General features: G+C 36.9%; 1 protein-coding gene across 3 annotated transcripts in view; it reads right to left on the bottom strand.

Moving 5' to 3' along the window:
* Nucleotides 1-11,167, bottom strand: part of LOC311293881 (uncharacterized protein) — a 100,910-nt gene extending 89,743 nt beyond the window's left edge. For all 3 annotated transcript variants that reach the window (XM_084414416.1, XM_084414417.1, XM_084414418.1), the window contains exon 1: nucleotides 10,786-11,167. The gene's annotated coding sequence lies outside the window, so the exon portion shown is untranslated. The remainder of the gene's footprint in view (nucleotides 1-10,785) is intronic.
* Between the last annotated feature and the right edge of the window lie 10,066 nt (nucleotides 11,168-21,233).

The raw sequence follows: 21,233 nt of genomic DNA, 5'->3' as shown, positions 1-21,233 counted from the left end.
AAGCTGCTAATGAGACATGATTCAGCAATCTCTCTGATTAATTGAAAAAGTATTCAGCGTTACATTTTTAACCCAGCGCTCAAGGCAAACGTCTTGCCATTGTATTGCATTTCATTTATTGCCCAAGAAAGCAATATCACAGTCGAAACTGCTGATTCAAATGGCGGACACTTGGCCTGAATGAAATCTTGAATTTAGATTTGTTTTGAGAAGAACAAAAGCTCTCCCGAGAGCTGCCAAAGATGATGTACAATGTGCTAAAACTTTCACAGACACTGAGATGGATCTTATGACAATGAGATCTTATTATCTATATGCTAAATAATTCTGCAGAGGAACCACCTCTGCCAGCTTTAACTCTACAGCACAAAGAAACTCTTACCAACACCTACTCGCACTCATGAGTGAGAGACAATTTGCATAACAAAGGCCGTGGAAATGGGGAACTTCAGAAAAATGAAGAAATAAGAAACATACGCCCCTCATAGTGACTAGGGAGGTTGCGTTTAATGCTGAAAAGATGCTGGAAGCGCTATAATCAAACTTTTCTGTTTTTGTTCACCTGATTATTTTGGTTTTCTGTGGAAACTAAAAGACATCAACATGAATCAAATGTGTCAATCATGAGTGAGGAAAAAAGAGGATTTGGTCACACAGTGTCACGTTTCAAAGAACCTCATTACCCAAGTATTTTTGGAAGCTTCTCTTTTCATTTCATTAAGATCACTACTTTTGCCAGCATGAGCAGCAGATGTCATCAGTGTGACCCAGCCGAGGAGATGATGCGAAAAGGCTTAAAGAAATGCTCTGGGTTCAGTACAACCTAAGTGTATTGCAAACATCTATGCTCATGTTTACAGTAACAGATTTACATTTAAAGTCAATGCTGCAAGGCATTACAGAGGGTTTAAAAATCCCGTGAAATAGCTTAAAATCTCCATGAAAGTTCTTCATTTTTCCGTTTCATACGGACATTTTCTTTGTTTATTAATGAATATTCAAAAGTCTGGATTCAATAAAGATGCACTAAGAGTATGTTTACACGACAACGATGTACTTTAAATGGGAACGTTTTGCCTCTGCATTTTTCGCATACATTCAACAACGTTGTCAAAATGATCCCATACACACGGATCCGTGAAAACGACTAAAAACACTGTATTCTGCTGCCAGGCCAGTAGATGGCGATGTCATTTTGTAAAGAAACACTACGCGCCTATAGACTGAACACGTAATACGCATTCGCATGACACTGTTTTTTTCCCCCACAAATGTATGTTTTTTTTGTAGTTTACACTGAGATAACAGTATCGTTTTCAAGAACATGCACTTTGAATCACATTTCCAAAAGTTAGCCTTTTCAGACCCCTAAAACGTCGTTGTTGTGTAAATGAACGGCCAAAACGCATAAAAACGCATTCTCTTTCTATCAGTTTCCACAAAAATATAAAGCAGCACAACTGTTTTCAACGTTGATAATAATCAGAAATGTTTCTTGAGCAGCAAATCATTATTAGAATGATTTCTGAAGGATCATGTGACACTGAAGACTGGAGTAATGATGCTGAAAATTCAGCTTTGATCACAGGAATACATTAATGCATGCAAATAGAAATGGCTATTTTAAATTCTAGTTTTTAGTTTACTGTATACTTGATTAAAGCTACAATATGTAATTTTGTTCGCCGGGGTCGCTAACCTCTTACAATAACAAAGGCGTAGGTTGATGACGCATAAGCGGAATTATGGAACTTGTCGTCATGCCGAAGGATCTTATAATGTTTATGGATGAGTGAATACGTTGATGTTTTTAACATGACTGTGGTATGAAGCAGGGCGTGATTGCTAATGAGAGACAGATATCAGCGTCACACACGAGTCCCGTGGATATAAAGGAATAAGGACATTTAATTCTAACGAACTAACTTACCCGCAAGTGCTGAATAATACTCACACAGGACAGTTTATTTGACGAATTAAACTTGTGAGGTAACGCAGCGCTGTTTCACTTGGTCTAACGTTAAACTATCATACAGCATTTGAGTGTGTTGAAAGTTATAATGCTATTCTATGTGTTAGTTTGCTATATTAGACTAGCAGTGAGCTAGATCAACATTAGAACGTTACACTGTCATACTAAACTGTATTTGAGTGTGTTGAAAGTTATATTATCTATGTGTTAGTTTGTCTGTATTAGACTAGCAGTAAGCTAGATCAACATTAGAATAACATACTGATCATATTCTAACATTTCATCATGTTGAGCTATATAACATTGATTAGTTGTATGTACATTTGCTCACCTGTCTAATAAAGTACACGCAAAAGCGGCGTCTCCGTCAAGTCCAAGTTAGCCGCGGACGTGAAACTCTCGGCATCTTGAAAACGCCACGCTGATATTGATCCTCGTTTTAGTTCTCCTTTTGTCCCAAAGTCTGCTTGCCATAGTCCATAACGGGTGAGCGTGCCGCTAGACGTAACGCAGTTGTCCACGTCTGTCGCCGTGGTTACTATGGCAGTACGAGCGGAAACCAGGGATAACGTGGATATTACGTCATTGACAGGCGACAAGTGAACAGGGACGAGCCATTGTTTAAAATTGGAATTTTTCTGAAACTAAAAATCTCTGGGAACTTTTGGGATATTGTAAGTACACAACTGCAGGAAATATATCACACTGTGCAAGTGATTTTTGGATATTTTATTACAAAAGTCTTACATATTGTACCTTTAAATAAATGCACCGTTGGTGAGCATAAGAGAAAATGTGTTGTATGAGCTGTAAAGACTAAGTCATGACTAAGTGCATTTTTAGTAGTGTACAGTAGTTTTGAGCTGCAGGAATAAATAATAAAGAGGACAAATGCACCCCATTAACTATATTTAGAATAAGTGATCGATCAAAATGGATTTTTCAATGGCAAACTTAAAACTTTTACCTTTAGTCTCCCTGAAATCTTTGGTTAAAACCTCGGTTTTGTAACAGAATTGAGCTACGATGTAGAAAGAGATGAAAAATAGCCTAAAAGGAGCGTTGTTTCAGATGTATAGCAAGCTACTACAATCGGCTGAAAGATTATGAAGACAAATATTTTTTTTCTTTGGAATAACCAGCAGAATGAATCATGCACAACAGGACCAGGGACGTATACTGAACGCGTAAGAAAATAAATAAGGTGCAGTTTGATTTAACGCCATCTTAAAGTTCTACTGAATATAAAACCCCAGCCTCAGTTTCCCGTCTGCAGAAGTAATGTCGGGGAAGTGAGAGGTTTGAATCAGTGTCAGCCAAGGTCATGATTATTTGCACAAGTTTGATGGCTGGTTCCTACACATACTTCATGTGTTTATGTGCTGCAAGAATGATAGAGGGAGAAGAAAGCGTGAACCAGCCGGACTAACACTCATTATATCAGCTACCTCTCAGAAAACACTATACTAAAGAGAAAGAACTATAGAGAGAGAGAAAACATATTAAAGAGTTGATAGGCAAAGCGAGAGAAGGTGTAAGTGAGACTTGGAGAGTTTGTGGTAGCAGTGTCACTCGAAATTGAGCTTGAGTTGAAACAAATCCACAAGACTTCCGTTCATCTTCAAAACGCAAATGATTTTGAAAGAGATTAAAAGTCTATTCGCCCTAAAGTCTGACCGTTCCAAACGTTTATAAAGAGAAGGTTTGCCAAGTCCGCGATTTTCCTTTTAAACCGTTTGATTTTTTCCACTGCAGATTACAGGTTTGACATATTGCATAAATAATATTTGACTTAAATGCTTGTATTGAAAGTGTGATCCCTTAGTTTTACGATAGTGGTAGTCATTTTGCTTAAAAGTGACTGCAAAATATGTATTTTAGGTATGGGAATGGCATATTTTCGTATTTGATATTTGGGATATGGCCATATAAGGTGGGATATGGCCAAGTTTTCTGAAGAGACACAATCGCTTTATATGATGAACAGATTTAATGTGGCTTTTATTCCCATATAAACTTTGATCAGCAGACAATGTTTACTGCATTCAAATTTGGCCACGTTTCAGCTTCAGCAGGAACCAATGAGGTTAATTCTCATGTTACGCATTAAGTTTGAGCTTCTGCAAGAACCAATGAGGTTCACTCTCGTGTTACGCAGCACGTTTGAGCTTCAGCAAGGACCAATGAGGTTCATTCTCGTGTTACGCAGCACGTTTGAGCTTCAGCAAGGACCAATGAGGTTCACTCTCGTGTTACGCAGCACGTTTGAGCTTCTGCAAGAACCAATGAGGTTCATTCTCGTGTTACGCAGCACGTTTGAGCTTCAGCAAGGACCAATGAGGTTCATTCTCGTGTTACGCAGAGCGTTTGAGCTTCAGCAAGAACCAATGAGGTTCATTCTCGTGTTACGCAGCACGTTTGAGCTTCAGCAAGGACCAATGAGGTTCATTCTCGTGTTACGCAGCACGTTTGAGCTTCAGCAAGAACCAATGAGGTTCATTCTCGTGTTACGCATTAAGTTTGAGCTTTTGCAAGAACCAATGAGGTTCATTCTCGTGTTACGCAGCACGTTTGAGCTTCAGCAAGAACCAATGAGGTTCATTCTCGTGTTACGCAGCACGTTTGAGCTTCAGCAAGAACCAATGAGGTTCACTCTCGTGTTACGCAGCACGTTTGAGCTTCAGCAAGAAACAATGAGGTTCATTCACGCACTTCAATCAAGTACGGTTGAGCTTTAAAAACATGAAAATACAAGACTTATAGACTGACAATTGAGCACAAAGACACACTTCTGATTTGTCACTAAAGATCAGCTGTCAGAAAGTAGAGTCTGTGCACCACAACATGATTGATAAACTAATAAATCTCAATGAAACGGCATTACTGTAGTCAAATTCCCTAAAAGACGATTTAAAGCAATAATGTATGAAGAAATGCACAAGCTAATTCTTCAGCAGTCTTCTCACCCAGCGCAGTTCGTCTGTTGTCTATTAATGTGCTATGTCATGGCATGTTAGCAAATGCATGAAGTTACATAATCCATAAACACTGCCTGGTTGAATCAGTATTGGGCCCATTTTTTTATGATGTTAAACTGCTGATGCATGATATTGTCTCACTGGCTGTTTGTCGTCTGTGATCTCAAGGGTTTATTCACAGGAAATGGACATTATTCTGAGGAAGCTGTAAATTCTATAGTGCTGATGTCAAACTGAAATGAAGATGGAGAACTCACTACATCTCACTGCTTAATGAAATGTTATCCCTGCTGAAAAGACAAGGTTAACCTGCTTTACCAGCTCAGTCTACATATTCTTTGCAGAATCTGTAAAAATTTGATGATGGTTTTTCGATTTTTTTCCTCCCCCTTTTAGTGCTGCCCTAGGAAAGCTGATCTAAACATCAGATATTAAAAAAAATATAATATATATACACAAAACAAAATAAAAAATGTACACAATTTGTCATGTTTCTTTTTTTCTTTCTTTTTTAAAGCAAACGTGCTTCTTCGAGCATCAGCGGTTGCTGGCAGTCTTTTGTGGTTGTAGTGAATGAATCCCTCAGATGTCTGGAGTGGCAAAGACATCATCTGAGGCACTATGGTTGAGAATTTGAATATGAAGAGCAAGCAGAGAAACCAACAAAATGACAGGGTATTTGCCAAGAACAGTGGGCAGAAAACATGAGGACTCGATTATCACAAAAGGATGAACGGTCATTGATGTTCAAGGAGGAAACATATGATATTAAGGAGCAAGGGTGTGTGGGGATCATTTTTGTAAATTCAGTTATTTTGTCTTCTGAAATATCTGTTATGCCAAATATCTGTTATCAGAACAGTGTTGATAAAAATAAAATAAAAAAACAAATCTTATAGATTCTGCAAATGTTATGTATGAGGAAAAACTGCACCAAAAACACCAGTGTTGTTATTGTTAACTAAAACTAAAAGTATTTAAAAAATAGTTTTTGTCAATTGAAATAAAACTGGGATCAAATAAAATATAAATATTAGATGAAAAGCCTAAACTTAAAAAAAAAGATGGGTAAAAAACAAAAATGAGAAATGTTACATTGGCAACTACCTGAAATAAAATTTGTTTAAAGTTGAAGTACTAAAATTACTAAACCTGAAACAAGAAATATTAATGCTAAATAGAAACAAAATAAAATAATTAATAAAATGATGAAAGCATATATAACTACTAAAACAATCAAATGAAAATATAAAAATAAGTCAAAATATTATAGAGAAATTTAAATATATTGAAAAGTATTAATATATACACTGTAAAAAAACTGTAAAAGACTACTGTAAAGTAAAAGACTAAAGTAAAAGACTGTAAAAATGCTACAGTGAAAAACTGTTAATTGGTTAACAGAAAGTTTCCTTACTATATACGGTAAATAACTGTGATAGATCTAATGGTACATTTAATGTAATTTTACTGTAAAATAAAGTCGTTTGTATAATTTACAGTGAAAAACCGTACATTGACATTCCCACAATTCCCTGCGTGACACTTCACATTTGATGTATTTTTGTTGAAATAATGTTGTTAAATTAATGTTTATTGTATTTTTTTTTATTTCATGTGTGTTACCATGATGGTGTTTAATGTTTGTGTGAATGACACTGTGCAGCTTCTATATATATATTAGTATTAACTTTCTTGTGGAAGACCTGCTTGTGATGAGCTTTGGTTGATCATGTGACTCATTACTGCTGTAATTGTTGGTTGTCAGTGCAATTACAATGGTACAAAAAAATGTTTAATACTTCAATAGGTCGGTAAATTAACATTATATCCGATAATGAAATACGGTTTATTATTGTAAATTTTAAGTTAAGTCTGTAAAACCTAAAATGTTGCTACCGTATTTTTTACGGTGAATTTCTGGTAACCACAGCTGCCAGTTTTTTACCGTAAAATTTAACTGAATTTTTTTACAGTGTACTATAATAGTATATAACTAACACTGACCACTAAACCAGCATTATCTGGTCTCACAGCCTGACAAGCTGCAAAGTGTTTAAAAACCCTCAAATGCCTTTAAAAAATCTATTCTGACCATCCTTGCACTGCAGTAAGCATGCATGCACCAGTCAGAGCGCTGTGACAGAGCGCTTCAACTTCAAAGCAATCCATTACATTTCAGGTGTGTTCTGTGGACAAACATTAGAAAAACAGCCAATTCACATGTTCTCAATCATGAGCATCATGAAAGCACCCTCTGAATGTCATTCTAACATCTTCCAGGAAACCTCTCAGTGTTGTTTTGCTCCAGATGAAAGCGAGCACACAGAATCTCCTTGATGTGCATGTGCTAACAGGAACAGATCTGTCACTCAGCAGGATTGCAGAAGCATTAAAGATTAAGGATGAAAACATCATGCACAAATAATTAAAAATGCATTGGTTGGCTAAATGCTCAGACCTACGTCAAAACAACAGTGCTATCAATTACAAAGGCAGCAATGAGATGAGCTGGTTAAACTACAGATGGGCATTTAAAATGCACATTTTACTGTGACTAAGCCTGGAACAAATAAATGCTGCCTCATTGACAAATTGTCACATTTAACCGAAAGAAAGGTGCTCAAATCTTTTACAACAAAAACATAGTTTATCTTTTAAAAAAACATATAAAACAATATATATATATTTGTCTTGTTTTCCATGAAAAAAAATTAAATGTACCTAGAACAATATGCTTACTCTGAAACACACAATTGCATAAGATATAAAGGCTTGTATTCTAACAAAATGTAGTGAGGAATAAGCTTTCATGACAAAAAATTGTCAATAAAGTAAAAAAAGCACTCTACAATAAGGTTTCATTAGTTAACATTACTTTAGCTAACTTAGTTCATGTTAATTTCAACATCAACTAATAGACATTATTAAAATCAAAAGTTGTATTTATTAACATTAGTTCATGCACTGTGAACATGAACAAACAATAAATGACTATTTTTTATTAACAAAGATTAATACTGTAACAAATGTATTGCTCATTGTTAGTTCATGGTAGTTAATACTAATGTTAACAAATGAGACCTTATTGTAAAGTGTTGTCGAAAAGTTTTATCTTACAAAATGTAGCTTCTAAAGAAAAACATTTGACCTGGAAAATAAGTGAAGATCTACCAGCAGGGTCTAATTGGACCATGCTAACCAGTCAAACCCTGACCATTAGGTAAACGGCTGTTTACGTATCCGTAATGTTTTGATTGGTGGGATTAGATGAACATACTCTTCCCGAATGCTTCATTTGGCACCTAAAAACGAGCTGGTTCCACCCATTGGGCCGCAGTGATGACCGGCGTCCAGCACGAGCGGAGCCCAGCTGGCTAATTACTGGGAATCTCTTTTTTAAATGACCATAATCAACTCCAGAGCTCATTCATAGGAGGACCCTAGAGTGAAAATCCACAGTTTTGGCAAAGTCTATTAGCGTGGACGCGATGAAACAGAGTGAGAAAACGATAATTGGGGTGGAAGGTTTGAGGAGGATGAGGAAGGTTAAGTGTCTGGTTGGAAGCCAAAAGTGCATCCCGAGCGCTGATGTGATATGAACTTCACGGCGAGATGAAAATGAATGCGGAGAAGGAGTGACACAGCGGACAGAGAGTGAATGAGTGACACAAACAGCATCTGACAGTGCATGCATTACACCGGCTTAATGGCTAATGGGAAAGCTAGTTTGTGAATCTCAGTGCTGTTTTTGCAAGCACAACATGAAGATTAAAAAAATCTAAATGAACAGTCCAAAATTACATTCAGCATGGAAATTAATTAATTAATTAAGCATTAACCACATTTCGTTTCTTAAGAACTTAACCTTTCCAGGTCTTTTTGTGCATGATTCATTGGTGCATGTTATTACAAATAAATTCAATGTTTGTCTTAATCTTTTTTTGAGATGTATAAAGAACTTGGCCCGAAATGACTTTCTTATTTGGATGACATCGTACATTTTCGAGTCTTCCCCTCCAGCCACTTGCTGTCATGGCCGCTTTTCCAATCAAATCCCAATGGATAAAATCAAGTCAGGATTTTTTTTTTTTTTTGGTTTATATGTTTTTTCTACTTATTTATGTATTCTTATTCTTTTCAATGGTGAAAAGCAAAGTAAGAATTTCATTGAACTTGAACTTCTTTTTTTTAATGTGACAAAAGCGACTTTCGCCGGCTTCATTCAGACTAGCTAACGCATGATGATGCGAGTGACACGATGACCTATGTGGAAGAACAGCTGAACAGTTTCGAGAAGTCTGGGATCAGTAAAATTTGTTTAATGTTTTTAAAAGAAGTCTCTTCTGCTCACCAAGGCTGCTTTAATTTGATCAAAAATACAGTAAAACGGTGAAAAGGTGAAAGTATTTTCTATTTGAATGTAATTTATTCCTGTGATCAAATCAGAATTTTCAGCATCATTACTCCAGTCTTCAGTGTCACATGATCCTTCAGAAATCATTCTAATATGATGATTTGCTGCTCAAGAAACATGTTGAAAACAGTTGTGCTGCCTCAAATTTTTTGCGAAAACTGTTATAAAAACATTTAAGGAACATTTGTGACCCTGGACCACAAAACCAGTCTTATGTGTATTTTTTCTAAAATTGAGATTTATACATCATCTGAAAGCTGAATACACAATCTTTCCATTGATGTATGGTTTATTAGGATAGGACAATATTTGTCCGAGAAACAACTATTTGAAAATCTGGAATCTGAGGGTGCAAAAAAATCGGAATATTGAGAAAATCGCCTTTAAAGTTGTCCATTTCTATTGGCGATAGTGCTGCATCCATTCACAAAAATAAATGTTTTATATATTTAAGGTGGGAAATTTACAAAATATCTTCATGGAACATGATCTTTACTTAATATCCTAATGATTTTTGACATAAAAGAAAAATCTATAATTTTGACCCATACAATGTTTTGTTGGCTATTGCCACAAATATACCCGTGCAACATAAGACTGGTTTTGTGATCCAGGGTCACATTTGATGAATAGAAAGTAAAAAAAAAAAACATTTATTTGAAATATAATTTTTTTAACATAAATGTCTTTACAGTCACTCACTTTTGATATATTTTATGTCTCCTTGCTAAATAAAAATATGAATTTCTTTTAAAAAAAAATATACAAACCTCAAACTTGTGACCTGTGCATAAAGCAAAATACAGTTTCATCGCCAGTAAACGTTATTTATGGCCAGGTAATTGCCTCAATTCACCCGCCATTGACTCTTTAACATTAAAGTCAACATACTGTATCAGTTTACCTAAACCAACACAACCGACCAGCTCCCTACACTATACAGTTGTAAATCTGCAATGACCTCTACATTTCTCAGCTTTGCACTTTCATTCTGTTATTCATCACACACACACACGCGGACACACAGTGACTCACTCTGTCCTTTGAATCTGGCAAATTTAGTACAATTGGACACCAGGTGTGTGTGCTTTTATGGTTATTATAGTTTGTGTCAGCATGCAATGAAGCACTGATGTGTGTGTGTGTGTGTGTGTGTGTGTGTGTGTGTGTTTGGAAGCTGAAGATCTGACTGTGCTATTTTGTCTTCCCATTCGTGCGATCTCATCATTTTAGTAGAGCACAGCTGCTCAGATCTAGCCGGATCATCTCTGAACGCTTACACTCCTTCTCTGACTTATGCATATGAGGACCATCAAAACATAAAGCAAAGAACCCTTCCCTTTGGAGACTAAAAGACCTGACCAATCCATGCAAGGTGTTCCGAAACTGCCCTTTATACATGAGTGAAAGTTACTCACCAGAAACTTCCCGTTCGACCCGAGCACGAGTGCCCTGAAAACACTCGAGATGGTCCGTTTCAGAAGCGCTGGCGAAGAGAAAAAGATCTTCTTGTTGTCTTCAGGAAGCTTGAGTGATGCCCAGGCTTCCCAATCCCATCCTGCTCATTCCATGGCATCTTCTTTCCTCCGTCTCACTGTCAGTTGATTTTTACTCTGTTCTCTTTTCCATGCAAGAGAGTCTCTTCCCGAGGTCTCAGTCGCGATCAATGATGCACGGAGCGCCGCGTGTGTGTGTGGATCCCATCTGTCCCTCTCTCGACCTCCGCTCAAGAACGTCAACTCTAGTGTCTGAGCTCAGAGCCAGTGCGTGCGCGTGTGTGTGTGTGTGTGTGTGTCCGTATCCGTGTGTGGGAGAAGGAAGCAGCCAATGGGAAAGGGAGGGAGTGATGGGAGTAAGCACACGCGCAGACCTAAAGGCAGCGAATAAACAGAAGGGTTAGAATCCTCTCTTTTCAATCCTCTCTCTCCATCCACTGTTTCGGCTTAAAAGAAATGCTCATTATTTACTCACCCTCATGTTGTTCCAAACCTGGATGCTTTGATTTTTCATTATCTCACAAATTAAGAAATTTTAAAGAACACACTCATCACCCTTTCTCACACAATAACAGATCATCTGTCCAAAAGGGACAAAAAGCACCATATGACCTGTACCCTATATTCTAGGTCTTCTGAAGCTGTAGTATTATTTATATACTATTTAGTTATAATATTTTAAAATGTCTTTTATTTTTGTAATGACTGGACAAATCAGACACAAATTATTCATTATATTTAATGAACAATCAGTCAAACCCACTCTCCCAGCAAACTGTGTTACACGTGTTAGACCATCCCCCAAAACTGCGACTAACGGGCAGGAGAAGACTGGTTTACGACCGAAAAGAATGCAGAGCTTTGCTCTAAACTCACTTTGAATCAGGCCATATAAGAAAGACACATAAAGCCCGTAAAACAGACTCTTCTGCATTAATTTATAGATGAACTGTTCTATAAGTGAGCATGCATATCTCCAGAACATTGTGTGTATGATTATTACTGTCCTCTATAGTGTCTTTCGTATTGTATAACGTTTTATGCGTGCTTTATGATAGAACCACCAGTTAATGTAACCTGACCTATACCATGTTTGGTATCTACGAATTTGTATTTTGATGATTTAATTGATTGTGTATATTATATGTCGATACCTATGCAACATGTTAGTATTACAAGAATCTTTAATAGTTTCTGTAACAACATCCAATCTAGCTACACATTCAAATGAATCAGCTTCCAAACAAATGAAATTTTCCCCCTCTGGAAAATTGCACCTTTCCCATTGGTCAAGCCAAAACGCAAGAGGGGTGACCTCTGTGGAACTTAAAAGCCAACACAAAGTTCCTTCCCTCCTCTCTTCCTTCTTCTGGCTGCTGTGTGTGTGGGACCATTTACATTTATCCAAAGCGACTTACATTGCATTTCAAGGTACACATTTTACATTCTTATCAGTTCTTGCTTTCCCTGGGAATCGAACTCATGACCTTGGCGTTGCAAGCGCCAACGGTCAACTGTTTGAGCTACAGGAAACACGGTCTGACCGCGAGGTCGCGGGCCAGCAGGCCCCAGCACGTCAAGCCATGCCCAACTTCCCCGACCATAACCGAGTCAAACTAACAGCGAAGGTTTGTCATCATTTCTTCATTCAACGTGGAAGAAATCGATTGCAACTTCAACACCATCGACTCATGGAACCATTAAAAAACCTTCTTCAGAGACTTCACAGACTGCTTCAACTGCAAAGGCCTTACAAGCACCGTACAAACTAAACAGAGGTGTAGGATGAGCGGTACACCCCTCTTAACGAGGTGCTTTGGAATAAGAAACTGATGGTTCTTTCAGGTGGCTAAATTACTCGTTTCATAGCTTCATTACTCTGTACTGTTCCAGTTACATCACTTTCCCGTTTCCTATGTAAGCGTGATTTGTGTGTATGTGTTTGTTTAGATTAGTTCTGTGTTCGTGATGTAATTAATATAACTTTGGTTATCTTATCATTCAACATCTGAGTCTGATGGCCCTCCCCCTTCGCTAGGTAATTAAAGCTGCGACAGTTGAGTGCATGAAGTGTCCAACATTCCACACTTCATTTTTTCGGTTAATTAAGTGCATCATCCGGGAATTTAAAGTGCACTTTTTCTTTTGGGAATTTTGCAGTGTGAACACACTACTCGCATCATTTATACTACAAAACGTCATAGAATAGTGGATAAGTACGTGAATTGGGACGCACCGTATGTGAAAAGAGAAAGATGTCTGAATTTACTAAAACAGAATGCGAAATGTACCCGGGTGACCTACTGTGAAGTGCGCATCCAGTGGACACTACACTATCCCATGAGGCCATGGGAAAGGACGTGTAAATGGCAGTGAAGTGATGCAACTGTAGGTCACATGACAACATGATGTATGTAGTATGTCCAGTCCAGATTACATTTATACTATATAGAACATAATTTTTTAACAGTCATGAAGACTATTAATATATGCATGGACTAGCTTGAGGATTTCTCCTTTTGTGTTGCACAGAAAAAAAAAAACAGCATGCGAATTTGGAATGAGTAAATGACAGAATTTGGTGAACTATCCCTTTAAGCTGGGTATGTCATCAGCAGCAGAGCTTGAGGGTGTGTGTGCGTGTGTGTGTGTGTGCTTGCGTGCCTGGCCATTTAATTAAAGCAGAGAATGCCGGAGATGCACAGGAGGGACAGGGAGAGACACGACAGAAGACTGCTGATGATGATGAAGAGGAAGAGGAGGAGCGGGGGGGGGGGGGGGGGGGATGGTGAGACAGGAGGATATCAGGGGTCATCAGATGGGACCATGTGGTTGTGCAGGGAAAAAGCCACCAGGAATCTGTAGAGCAGGTGGAATAGATGAAGGGTAAATGAAGGACTGCATAAAGGTACGAAGAAGAAAGCTGTGGCATATTTATAAGGTGTGTTGAGGTTGCAGAAGCATAAGGTGAAATTCCTATCTTGGCCAAGTGAGGGCAGATTAGATGCAAAGGGATTGTTTTCCCAAAAATGACAATTCTGCCATCATTTACTCACCCTCTTGTCGCTCTGAAACTGTATGACCAAAAGGCAGAACATTTATGCTTCTCTTTTTCATACAATGAAAGTGAATGAATATAGATGCAGCTAAGCTCTAAAAAAGGCCACAAAAGAATACTAAAATCAGTACGTATGACTCATGAATGAGTCTCTCAAGTTCACTGAAAACCACCTCATTCTTATCACAATTTCAAACTTGCGAGATCAGTTATGTCATCACTAACGTCAAGCCTGATGAAATGTTTTCACATGGCATATAGGCCTATAATAGCATACTAACAACAACGAGATCTGAAAACTACTTGTGGAGGGGAATAATGAATTAAATTTCAGTCTGTTTCTCACACTAAGCTATCATTTGACTTCAGATGACATAGAATATTGGTGATGGCAAAAAATTATGAGATTATGTCAATGAAAATAGGCAAAATTATGTCAATGCTTTTGCGTTCTCTTGCTAAAGGTTCCTTGGGGAAGCAAAACTTTTCTGAGAGAAAGCAAAAAGAATTTCTGTCCCTTTAGGGCTCTGTAGTATATACACTGTAAAAAAATTCTAACCCTCCCAAATCAAAAATTTCAAGTGACCGATAACATCTAAATTTTTCAATTGGCCCAAGTGAAATTCTTGTTGCAATAGTCTGTTAACATTGGCTCAATGAGAAATAATACGTCAGACTAATTGAAAAATTTAGATGTTATCGGTCACTTGAAATTTTTGACTTGGGGATGTAATTTTTTTTTACAGTGTAGCGGACAAGTACAGACTTCATTTATGGTTATATTATATAATCTTTGCATAAAGCATATATAATTTTTACAGTACATCTATATACACTGTTCTAAAGTTTGGCAACAATAGGATTTTTTTACGGAAGTATCTTATGCTCACCAAGGCTGCTATTTGTTTATTTATTTTTCCAACAGTAAAAACAGTTGTAACTAGTAATAATGTGAAATATTACTACAATTTAAAATAACTTTTCTAGCTGAATATAGCTGGTGCAAAGCTGAATTTTCAGCATCATTACTCAGAAATCCTACAGAAATCATTGTAATATGCTGATTTGCTGCTCAAGAAACATTTCCATGACTTTAATTGAAACAGAAATCTTTTGTAACATTTACTGTCACTTTTGATTAATTTAATGTGTCCTTGCTAAATAAATAAAAAACGTTTAAAAAAAAACTTTTGAAAGGTAGTGTATATGTTTTATCATTTAAAAAAATATATATATTCAAAAAGCAATTCCATTCACTGGTTATCACTACATTTCCCCTATTAAAGCCCCTTTGAGCCCTTCTTGTGACTCACAACAAGCATTGATTAAAGTTTGTGTTTTTACTACAGAATGAAGAACTTTTGACTTTGTCTCTGTCAGCCCATCTGAGGGATCATAAAGTACGATGCCTTTATTCTGTCCCGACTCTCTTTCTTCCGCACCTCCGAAGCCAAAGCATCCCTGTCATCTTTTCTCCTGATGAAAGCATTAGCTCTATCGTTCTCTTATCTGATGTAACTCAGACAACCTCATTTCTGCGTAAAGAACTCTCACCTGCTGCATTGAGCTGATACGCACCAGCCTCGGGCCAGAAGACTTGATTTACGTCACATACCATTACGGCTCTTCAGAGATCTGAGGAACAAAACAGTGATTTTAAGAGACTTCTTTTTTGTTCATCACTCCTGAGAGGACAAGCAGAAGTTCAAACTCTTCAATATGACATCATTGGCTGTGTCAGCTAAAACAACACACATCTACTGCAGTGAACAATGCAATTCATGATATTTTTTGCAGAATAACCCACCTTGGGAAATTTAAACTTGAATGTCAACATATTCTCAAGTTATCAGATCATTTTGATATTTTTTAACCATCTTTTAAAATAAATGTTGGCTTGATACTAATTTGTGGACTTTCATCAAACAGGAAGGAATGTTCTAGACTTGCTTATAGTTGTATTGTTGGTTCTGATGTCATTCAAAACCTGTATGCATTTCTTTATTTCTTTATTCTTTAAAGGGGTGGTATAATGCCCTTTTCACAAGATGTAAAATAAGTCTTTGATGTCCCCAGAGTGTGTATGTGAAGTTTTAGCTCAAAATACCCCACAGATATTTTTATATAGCATGTTAAAATTGTCAAAACGCACGGTTTTGTGTCTGTTCCTTTAAATGCAAATGAGCTGCTGCTCCCGGCACAGGGGGCGGAGCTTCAAGAGCTTGCACTCACACACACATGCACTGAAAATTTCACAACCTTTTAGCCTTTTATGTTAAAACCAGATTCAAACAATGATGGAGAGATTCAAGAAGAAGTGACAACATGTAGAGCAACAGGACGTTTCTGAATGGTTAGTTGATGAATTTATCCGGGGGCGGGGTTTATGTAAATTTTAGGGTTAGTGATGTCACTAACCCAGGAGGAATGTGGTGTAGTCCCTACCAGCCGTTTGTTGTAGTTCTTAAAAAACGATTTCTTTAAAATAAAATATCTCCCTTTGCTTTGAACTTTGAGCGTTGTAACTTTGCAGATGTTGTTTATGCTCAAACAGCAACATTACACACTAACTAAAGTTAGAAAAGTGAAATTATAATCAACCACCCCTTTAAACTTTTATTCAAGTCACTTTCCAAAAAGGTATCTTTACTTTTACTCAAGTATGACTTGGAACTTTATACAACACTGATGTATTACTCAAAACATCCTCACAAACTACAGCAATAATTCCATAGATAGTGTCTCATGGTGGCCATGATAATGATGCAGTTTATAGTCAAAGAAGCATCTTTCATAAATCATATTGAATGCTTTTGCCTCTATAACAGAAAAGATCCTAAATATCACCTTTATCATGGACAGAGGTCGACCAATCAATCATCTCAGTGTGTGTACGGCGGCTCCGTATCACTAGGTCACATCTGGACGCTAACTGTGATGGATGAGAAGAAAGGATGACTAGACACACACGTGAGCTGGTTTTTCACCTTCAATTCATTCTATTCAGATAACAATTTTCCACAAGTATACATATAGCAAGTATAATATAGAACTGAACTGAGCTGGATGATGACATCACTGTTTTCTGCAGAGCTGCTGTATTACTGAATGTAACTAATTTATTAACTTTACAGTTATTAAACCGACCTGAATCAACACTGAACTCGTTTCACCTGAATAATGACTGATTATATTGTCTTTTAAAGGTGCTCTAAGCGACATCACGCCTTTTTTAGGCCAACATTTTTTTTGTCACATCCAGCAAACATCTCCTCACTATCCGCTAGCTGCCTGTCCCCTGAACACACTGTAAAAAAAACACGGTCTCTGTAGACAGCCCAGGCTCCACAAACGGCAAGAAAAACAAACTGGCCCAGCCTGGACCACGAAACATAACAAACAGTGTTCCAGCCAATAACCGACATGAATGATTTGGGGGTGGGGGTTGGGGGGTTAGTGCGTGTGCACATGAGGGGGGTGTGGGGGGTGGAGGAGAGAGAAGCATGAAGAGGGAAGTTAGCTAGAGGAGAGATGTCCTAGACAACGACAACGACTAATGTTAAAAATGTATATTCTTGAGAATTTTGATATGGCCGACACACGACCAAAGAGACGACGTTCCGATGAACAAATAGCAAAGAAGAGGGAAAAGGAGAGGGAAAAGGAGAAGGAACGCGCGAAGTCCCGAATTTACATCGGAAAAGCGTTCAAAAGGTGGCGAGAACTCCGCCGGCAGAAGGGCTTCCAATCCGACATCCAGGTGGCTGGTTCATGACTGTTTCAGGAAGCACGGGGGGGAGGGGTTGGGGACGGGATGAGGAGGAGGGAGGGTCGAGCTAGCCTCTGTTTTGTTTGACAACACTTTGAACGTCAACAAGAAGTGACATCACCCAACATTGCTTAGATCATCTTTAAGAGCTGCTTTACAGAAGAATTGAAAATAATTGCAACAATATGTATTGTATAAAGTGCTATAGGTGACTTGACTTGATGTGCATTTACAAAAATTAAACTGCAAAACCTGGTCATTCATAAATAAATGTTACGGAGTCACAGCCATGCGCTCATTAACGTATAACCAGCTACATTTGCATATCAACACCCATTCAGTAAACCTAACTCATCCTCATGAAGGACAATGTGTGTACTAAACTAGTACATAGAGATTGGTCAATCATAAGTGGTCACTGATATATTGACAAGCCGTCTTAAAGGTACAGTAGTAAAAACTGCCTTGGGTGGGAAAAAAATAAAATATGACTCCAAGAAACTAACAGGGAAGGTCAAGGGAAAAAAATTAGTGGAAAAAACTCAATAATAAAAAGAACAAACTATATATATACAGTATATATACAGTATATATACAGTATATATATATATATATATATATATATATATATATATATATATATATATATATATATATATATATATAAACAAGCAAAATAAGGAAATGAATACATTTAAGCCTGTTTTAGGACCATATTTTAGACTGAAATAAGGTTGAAATGAAATAAAATAGCCTTATAAATATTAGTTGAAAAACGAAACTTAAAAATATAAAAATATATCCTGGACACATTCAATGACAGTTTCTGTGAGATTCACCCTCACATCCTTTCGTGTTATAATCTATATTTCAGTACAGCTGAATATGCGAAGTGTGTGTGTGTGTGTGTGTGTGTGTGTGTGTGTGTGTGAGTGTGTGTGTGTGTGTGTGTGTGTGTGTGTGTGTGTGTGTGTGTGTGTGTGTGTGTTGACTTCACACCCCTAGTGATGGTTATAGATGTGAACACATGGTTAGAGAACAGGTAATGTGTTCTGACACAAAGAACAAAGAGAACCAAATTCTAAGAAAATACACACACATATAGACACACAAACTACAAAATCCCTCCTTCTTTTAGACACCCGCACATTCAGCAGACCTCAGCTTTATGAACGCAATGACATGCTCACCTCCTGAAGAACCATTGCCACCTTACTCATAAAAAAAAGAAATAAGAGTTTAGATTAGCATAAAGACAATAAAGACTATTTAGAACCATTGACATTTTTTGCATTGTGAAAAAAAAATCTCATTCTAATGTAATTTCAATAAATAATTAAATAAATGTATTTATGCATCATAATGAATTAAACTGATTTGGGAAACTACATGTAAAATATCTGGATGCATTATAGTAAAAATAATATCACAATGCAATCAAATTTAATTTTTCTATGCAAAACAAAATTTCTCAGCTGTGGGGTGAAAACCTCATGAGATTCATCCACAAGCAGTTTCTTAACCAGCAATAGTTGCAACAGGTTCTTCAGTTGCTCAAGCTGATCTTTCTGAAGATGTTGGCTTTGAAGGCAGGCAGACGCTGGCCATGCCAAGAGCTCCTTCATCCGTCATCTCCCAGAGCTTTCATTCCTGACCAGCAATTTCCTGAACAAGACGCCGACAAGCTTTGATCAATGCGTCACTGTTGTTTTCCCTCCCTCTTTATCTAAATCTGTGCCTCTGGAAAAAATGACAAGACAAACTCCGGCCTCTTTGTCTTAATTTTTACTGCACGAAATTGAATTCCGCCACTCTTCCATCACAAGTGAGAAGTTCAAGGGGCAGAAGTAAAGAAAGAGAGAAGGAAAATTCATGGCTTCTGAGAAAATAGATACTGTCAATAATGAAACAATGCTGTCAGAGTTACAAACTACAACTCCCATAATGCATCTACATCATGCCTTCAGTCAGGTTCAAGACATTGAGCATTGTTTTTGTGTAGCCTATTTAGGTTTACAAAGTCCCTTTAAAATTTGAGATATGTATGTGGGCAAAAGGTGCCTCTGTATGAGTTCTTGTTTTTAATATTTATAATATATGATATAGTTAAGCAATCTAATATGAGCTAAAGAGATGGTTTCCCGAATATCAGCACAATTGCAAATGTGATATTGACAGTTTAATATCAAGCTATACATTTTAGACACATCTCAAAATGCATTTTTAACGAATCGATTGAATTAATACTTCAATGAGACCGTGACGTACAGCCAAAATTAAAGTATAATTTAATTTGTTTTATTTCATATTTCTGTATTCAGAATGTTATATTTAAAACATTAATCTCATAACATTATGCAATTGTAATTGCAATGTAAATTCATTAATGTCACCATAAGCTGCATTAAACAGTCTGTAACTGTAATAATAATTAAACTCTGCAATGCATTTTATTGATACTGATTATATTTTATTATAATATAATATTGGCCCGTAATGGGAAAGTTAATTTCTGCCATCGATCAGAAGGTGCTCCTAAATTCTTGAAATGAAAAATGTAAGAATAAGAATGTAATTGTAGAGCCTCGCCATAACTCATATTATATGAAGGGCTGGTGTCTCTAAATGAACTGCAGTGCACACTAGAGCACTTCTGACCTCTGGTGCATATTCAGGGAAGCACACGTTTGTGATATATGAGCAATAGCTTTCCATTCATTCCCTTTCCCAGTATTTGTCTGCATATAAGCCTCTTATAAACTTTCTTTTTATTAAGCATAGGAGAGGGCATACAAGTTAAGGAAGGGAATGTAATGGTCAAAACCTCATGCTGATTCAAACCTGACTTTTGATTTGACTTTCTCTCTTCTCTCAAACACAAAAAGGAGGAGTTTCCCAGAATGCCAAGCTGCTCTTTTCTATGCAATAAAAGCAAACGGTGACTTTGATGGTACAAAAAGCACCATCAAGTGTCTAATTCTAAAAGTCCTGCCTTATATGTCACAAAAAATAATCAGTATATTTGTCCTGTTTTACAATATATTTAAACATCCTTAAAGTTAAATTTGTCTGAAAGTAAAAAAAAAAAAATTTATAAGATGACTTATAATTATAGGACTTTTTGTTCCTGAGAATGCATCTTAAATGAGTGTTGTCTTATGTGTTTTATAAATATAGTAAAGGTATCAGATAGAAATACTATAGTATTTGACATGGGTAGCTGACTACATCTAGAAAGCTGACTTTGAATACATTGAATATTTGCATTTTTTTTAAATCTTCACACGACCTTTGAAATTAACCAGAGGAAAAAGTGACTAAATATTGTGAAAAAAATTACCAAAATGTTGACCACATGAAATAGGCAAATTATACAACTCCCCTTTGATTAGAGGCAGGTCCATGTACATATTAGAGTTATGCACGTATTACAGTTATTCATTTACATTGTATTCCAATAGAGTACAAGCTCAATAAAACAAGGTACTTTTCTATAAGGTGATAGCCTCAAATCTATTTTGAAGTAAAATACCATACCAAGGA

The sequence above is a fragment of the Rutilus rutilus genome (assembly GCF_951802725.1).
Source record: "Rutilus rutilus genome assembly, chromosome: 7".
NCBI classification, from domain to species: Eukaryota; Metazoa; Chordata; class Actinopteri; order Cypriniformes; family Leuciscidae; genus Rutilus; species Rutilus rutilus.
The sequence above is the reverse complement of the archived record's forward strand: the minus strand, read 5'-3'. Positions and strand labels throughout refer to the sequence as shown.